Source organism: Felis catus, chromosome D3 (assembly GCF_018350175.1).
Source record: "Felis catus isolate Fca126 chromosome D3, F.catus_Fca126_mat1.0, whole genome shotgun sequence".
NCBI classification, from domain to species: Eukaryota; Metazoa; Chordata; class Mammalia; order Carnivora; family Felidae; genus Felis; species Felis catus.
Window position 1 is genome coordinate 91036420 of NC_058379.1, and position 7131 is coordinate 91043550.

The 7131-nt window shown below is 40.2% G+C and overlaps 1 long non-coding RNA gene across 1 annotated transcript; it reads right to left on the minus strand.

Moving 5' to 3' along the window:
• Positions 1-396: 396 nt before the first annotated feature.
• On the minus strand, positions 397-6835 carry LOC109493074. Its single transcript, XR_002147102.2, has 3 exons — positions 6729-6835; positions 1949-2090; positions 397-538 (listed from the first exon to the last, which is right to left on the minus strand). It is a non-coding gene; the product is annotated as an uncharacterized LOC109493074 (long non-coding RNA).
• Positions 6836-7131: the final 296 nt, after the last annotated feature.

The following is a 7131-nucleotide window of genomic DNA, read 5'->3' on the forward strand; positions in this document are numbered from 1 at the left end:
CATAGCCATTTCAGTATTTTTAATGTTTATTTTTGAGAGAGAGAGAGAGAGAGAGAGAGCGTGAGCAGGGGAGGGGCAGAGAGAGGGAGGGACAGAGGATCCAAAGCAGGCTCTACTCTGACAGTAGAGAACCCAATGTAGGGCTCGAACTCATGAATCATGAGATCATGACCTGAGCTGAAGTCAGATACTTAAATGACTGAACCACCCAGGCACCTGCCGTTTCAATATTTTTCAATATTTGTTATAGCAGCACCCCACTCTTGGTACCAAAATGGGTCTCAGTCAGGATGCTACTAGAAAACCGGAACTAGCAGTGTGTGTGTGTGTGTGTGTGTGTGTGTGTGTGTGTACGTGTAGAATATAAATAAAGAGACAGTATGAGACTTACATAATTGTAGGGACCACCTAGCCAATGAGGAACCTTTAAGTGAGGCTGCCGGCAGGTATCTCACACAGGGTGGAGGTTACAATGGAAGCAGAATTTCTTCCTCAAGGAAACCTTGTAAGTCCTTTCATCAGATCGGATGATGTCCACCTACATTATCAAGGGCAAACTCCTTTACTTAAAGCCAGTTGAAAAACAACTTCACAGCCACACCTGGGTTAACATTCGATGAATAACTGGGCAGCGCAGCTAGCCAGGTTGTCACGTAAAACCAACCACCACACTCACAGACTGGCAGTTTGTGTGGGAAGAATTCCCATCAGTTTTTATGGCGTTGCCTTAGAGGTAAAAATTAGGGGCAAAAAGGGGCCATCAGACTTCTTATTTACTGTGAGGCATTTAATCAGAAATCTGTCTCTGATCCAGAATGCCTCATGTGTGAATTCAAGATAAAATTAACAAAGATGAATATTAAAAACCCAACAGTAATCTAATAATAAAACTATAAATTTTAAGGGAAAGTTTTACTAGTTTAATTAAATGTTACAATTTTTGAGAACACCTTCCAAAACATGCATCAATAATTTATTGCTATGACTCAGTTCAATGTCTCAACATCTGTTGACTGTGGATAAAAGTCTTCTGTACTCACTAGATTGTTAATATAAAATTACACTGTATGATGTGTATTACCCGCTTATGAAAACCATCAGATGGACTATATGATATGCTTTGGTTTCTTCATTCACGTCTTTTCTTTTATCAACTCATTTTTGGAGTTCTTTTTATTGAGTTCATAAATTTATTAAATTCTTCTATACTGGAAAGCATGTAAAGAAGATCTGTGTTGCTATTTCTTGATTTTTTTTCCAACAGAGTTCTTTTTTTTTATAGCTTTTACACGTTTTTCTTTTCTTTCCTTTGATTTCTTTTAGTTTTCTTTAATATATTTTTATTTTATTCTCACCTTGAGGATGTAGCATGAATACGTCAAACATGATCCTGCCCTTCTGGAACTTAAATCCTTGACCCTGAGAGACAGATGATCAACCCGAGAGTACATCCTACTGAATAGCTCTTAGAAGAGCCCCAGGAGTCGCTGCAAAGCCCAGTGAACGGCTCCTGAAAGCCCATAGCAGACTCAGAAGTCCTTCCTGCTCATGCTAATGTCCTGCGGTTGTGAAAGGGACCTTTCTCTTGAGGGTTTTTCTCCCTTGGTGTTTCCCAGCGCCCCCTTTTCCAAACTATAGAATATTAGGAGAACTCTAAGGATTTAATCAATGCGGATTTTGCATTCTGCTGTCCGGAGACAGGGATAGGATTAAAATGTTCACTTTGCCTGATTTGAATTTTTAAATTTGTTATCTGCCACCATCCCATTGACTTGAATTGTTGATGATGGTGAATGTTCACCTAGCGTTTAATTTCACGTATCAATTTACATCTTTATGTTTAATCTGTATATAGGTACTTTGCACTTTTGTATCTTAGGTGTTGCATGACCGTGTTTTATCCCACCCCCTTTACCTGAAAATCTAGCCTTTAATGTAAAATAGTTACCTTAATGCTTCCTGGAACAAAATTCCTTGCTATTCTTTAACGAATGGTCTTTTTCGTCTTCCTACAGTGTCCGTCGGCATTCAAACAGATGATGCGATCTGTCAGCTTCACACAACCATATCTGTAGGCTCCGGATGAGTATCTGAAATCAATAGGGATGGAATCGTGGTAATTAAATTATAGCACTTACATATAATTACACTTATGTAAAAAATATCCACCCCTGCTCATAGCTGCTCCTGAATATGATAGACATAAATCTTTGCAAATGATCTCTTTGGGGGTGGGGAGGAGAAAGAGCGTTAATCTTTAAAATTATGCCGGGAAAAATTAGGATACTGGAACTATTTCACTTCAGAGAAATCATTTGATTCAAAGTCTAGCTTTAAACCCGTTCATTTTCATAATTTTTATCTTGGAAAATTAATTTTGATGCAGCCCTTTCTGCAAAGCTTCGCGATGAAGACACTGATCTCCTGGCATGTTTTGCTTGAGGACTGAGAAAAGCAGGACCCGTGGAGTCAGGGTGGTGGTCATGCAGCCTGCACCATCAAGAGCGCACATCACGCTGGGCACCTTGCAAGCATTTAATCAATGAACTGGTGCTTGTTGCAATAAGTTGATTCATTAATTGACATTAAAGAAGACTACTGTTCTCCCAAGCATTCGGTAACATGGCCTAGATGATTACTTTGTGTTAGACCAGAGGTGGTATTAGCTACGTTCTCTCCTTCTGGGTACAAGAAATAAAGACATTTAAAGTTTTTGTGGTCACTCGTTTGTCACCGAATTCACTCTTTTGTTCAGCAAATGTTTGCTTCCTGTATTGCAATTTACTTTTTCTGCTTTTCATGTGGGCGGCCAATCAAAAGTTTATTTGTGTGGGTTCCAAATAATCAATGATATGTATTCCCTGAATCATAAATAAAATATTTCCTACCACCTTTGTCCACATAGAGTATGAAGTGACAGGGGTGGGGGTGGGGGACAAAAACAGGCCTCGCTATCGATATGGGTTAGCAAGTCATCCGAACTGCAAAAACGTACCCATGGATAGACTGCCAGCCTCAACCAACCCAAACCGGTGAAAAATGGAAGATGCAAATCTACTAACCCATTTAAAACTTAGTAACTTAGATAGCCCCGATTATGCCTTTTTCCCCCGGGAATATCTGGGACCTAGTCTCCATTTCCTTTCAAGAGTTACAAAAATAGTGATTTTGTTTATCAATATTTGCTTTGGAGCTACAAGTTTCAATAGCTACAACATTGAAATAATATTAATCCTATCTATATTATGTCTATGGCAAGGGCAAAAAAGGGAATAGGCACACAAAAGTGTTTTAAAATGATATTTTTATGGGCACCTAGGTGGCTCAGTCAGTTAAGCGTCCGACTTTGGCTCAGGTCATGATCTCGCGGTCCGTGAGTTTGAGCCCCGAGTCGGGCTCTGTGCTGACAGCTCAGGGCCTGGAGCCTGTTTCAGATTCTGTGTCTCCCTCTCTCTGACCCTCCCCTGTTCATGCTCTGTCTCTCTCTGTCTCAAAAATAAAACGTTAAAAAAAATTTTTTTTAAATAAAATAAAATGATATTTTTAGGGGCGCCCGGGTGGCTCAGTCAGTTAAGCATCCAACTCTTGATTTTGGCTCAGGATGTGATCTCACGGTTCCTGAGTTTGAGCCCCGTGTCGGGCTCTGCACTGAAAGTGTAGGACCTGCTTGGGCTTCTCTCTCTCTCTCCCTCTCTCTGTCCATTCCCTACTTGCACTGTCTCTGTGTTTCTCAAAATAAATAAAAATTAAGATTAAAAAATTAAATAGTGGTAAGGTTTTAAATCAGTACATTAGTAAAACAGGTACATAAAGTATTATTACTTTAGTTATTTTCAGAACATCGTAGTCAAAAGCATATTTTTCTAATTAATCTTCCTTTCACATGGACAATTTATTAGTCAAAAATTGTAAGTTTATACATAAAACATATACTAGAAAGGGAAAGGCATGTATTTTAAAATATAAATAACAAACAACCATAAATAGACTAGGCTTAGTTTAGCGACTTCCTTCTCCTAGTTACAAGTGTGTCGCAGATGATGTCTGCATCTACATGATCCCGAACAATGTGCAACTTTCAATTTTCTAGGTGTTTGGCATTATGTACAGAAAACACGAATTTCTCGTTCACTGCCTATGAAGATACACTCGGCTGTACACTGTTGCTATCAGAGTAGATGAGAAATATTAGTTGCTGCTTTGTAATCACTCGGGCTATTTGGAGAAAAGATGTGCAAAACCATAGAACAATTACCTGGTCCGAGTTTCAAATTTCAGAAACTGTGGGTGTCGTAAAGAAAAAGAAGGAAGTGGGAAATGCAGCTGCTTAGTAAAAATGGAAATGTCTCCATGTTGGCAGATCTGTGTCACATGTGTCCCTCCCTAAGCCAGTTTCTCTGGGTCCCAGGAAAGTGTTCTCATGATCTAATACCGCCCTTCCCAGAGACAAAGGACCAGAAATCCCTTCTGGATGCACGATTATTAACAGCCTCCGCGGGTCTAGGTCACCTTCCCAGATGGGCAGAAGGGACGCGTGTTAGTCCTATGAAGAGCTACATTTGCTTATTTGTTTCTCCCTCTTCTAAGGAGTTTTGCTGTAAAATGGCGATAATTTAACCACAGGGGTATCCGGAGACCAACCCCAATGCCAACAACCCTGTCTAATTTTTTTTTTCTTTGACCATAGAAATCTTTACCTGCTCTATGGGTTGTTATTAATTGTGCTCACTTTTAAAGATAATTTAGTTTTAATACATTGTCAATGCAATTCTCTAGGGTGCATGAGAAGCGATCCAACTCATGCACATCTGTCTAGCGCCATTTCCTGCTTCTGGAGCACCTTCCTAATATTTCTGCCATTAGCTAAGGGAAGTGACCTAAAGTAAAGATGTGTAAAGTACACCCTGATCAGTGTTGTAACTCACAAATGTCTTTGGGGTCACTGCATTACAATGGTGCCAGAGAGTAATGGCTGTGTATTATCAGCTTTAGGGCTCTTCCGTTGGCATCTTATTTAGTTCTTACCTGGCTTGTGCTGCCAGGGACAAGGCTCTCTTCTCTGCGGAAGGGCGGGGGGATGGATATTTCAGAGAACCAAATAGCCTCTCCGAGAGACTCATAAAGCTACAGCTGTAAAAAGGGTCTGCTATTTAAGGCACTTAACTGGTTGCCCACCACCTTCCTATTTGCTTAGGTGTGTGGAATAAAATTTATCGTGTCTAGAAAGCACCATTAATGCTTCCATATTAGATGAGTCACATGGAATGACTTTTTTGTAACAATGGGATCCAACATTAACAGTACTGTATGGTTCAGCATAATACCTGGGAATAGGTTACCTCCCTCCACCCCGCCAGTAATTTTTCCATAGAAATAGAGAGAAGCACTTGGGAACACAAAGGATATTACTGTTCTGATTTGCCCACACATTGGTAGAATGGCACGTTCCTGGTAAGAGGTTCTAGCTAGAAGCTGACTTCTAGAAGATGTCTTCAGATTAGGTGGACCAGTTCATGAATAACCTTTAGTAACTAAAGCAAAATAAAAATTTTCCCCCTCACAAATTAGGAGCTTCAATAAAGTCTGATGGGTGAGTTATTCTATTTGCTCTCTCCTAAGATTTATCTGTTAAATGTAGACCTCTCTGTGCATATAAGAAAACAGTGAATGTGAGGGGAAATGTGGACACAACGACAGCACATAGACATACATACATCAGAAGCATCTCAGTGTTAGAGCCACTAAGCTGGTCCTATGAGAGTTTGGATGAGAACATTTGGACCAAGGGGAATCCCATCTATCCTGTTTGCATTGGAGAATATTAGGGATTTGGGGGCATCGTTCAAACTACTGGTATGAATATGTGTATGACAGGTTCAAAGACAGAAGGGAATCTGGAATAAAATTTAACAGGTCAAAGAGCCACACTGGTTGGTGTTTATGGACTTAGGAATATTTCATCCTGTTCCACTTAAGACATTGTTTTCCTAGAAATGAAACACAGGTCTTGTTTTCAGAAATCATATGAATTTAAGCTACAATGAACTTTTATTATCCAGGATTTGAAGGAGTAAGGGTGAAGGTGTATGCAGAAAGTGCGTGTGCTTTGAGAAAAGATGTAGCCAAAAGAAAAAAAAACACACACACCCCGAGAAACAAACTAATTGAGGTCGATGTTGGCCTACTACATACTTGTACTATGTGTACACAGCTAGTTCAAGGCTGAAGTAAAGCTCCCCTGGAAATAACTGGACACACAGTGGAGGTGAAAATGGACATTATTGGCATGCTTCTCGATGCCTGGATTCCACGAGTGAGAGAAAATCGGCTAGACCTTTAAGGAAGGTCCAGTCAGGTAAAGCAGAGGTTGATTGGAACACTACACATGGTTCTAGATGACATCTATCATACGTAAAATAATTTCATTAGAAATAAATTACTGGGCTGGCTTAGTTCGAATTTGTCCTTTTCCGATTAAATATATGAACGACAATACACGACTGATATGAGCTATAGATGCACTTCAGATCTCACTGAGCCTCTGTGTGAAGAAAGTCATAAAATTATTCTCCACTATTGCCAAATCCTGTGGCATCTACGCCAAACAGCTGGCGACTGCCACTCGGGAGTTGAGAAACAGGCCAAGGGCTTGCTTCATCCAACACGTTTTGCCTCCCTTGAGTAGATGGCCTGAAATCTGATCTGTACCCACCCTTCAGTTTCTGTACCTCTGGATCCAGGAGAGATGTTCTCATGATGGAGCATCACTCCTCCCAGAGACAAGACGAGCCCGCCTTGCAGCCACTCTCTGGTGGAACTTCTACATTATCCTGGAATCCTCACAGTTCTTAAAGTGACTCTCCACACAATCAATCTTTCTGTGATGCAATGCAGGAAGAGCTTTGTGAACATTTTGTGAAGTTTCAGAGACATGGAAGCATGCCATTCTCATAAAATGATCATTTGGGTTTATTTTTGAAGCAATCATCACACATGTTATTCACAAGCTGTTTCTGATGCATTAAAATATTTATTTAAAAGGTTCACTGTGAGCCAATGGCCCTCTCTCTAGAACAGTCTGCACTAATGGGGAAAATGTCCACAGCTGTCTCAGGTATTGTCAGGAGTGGT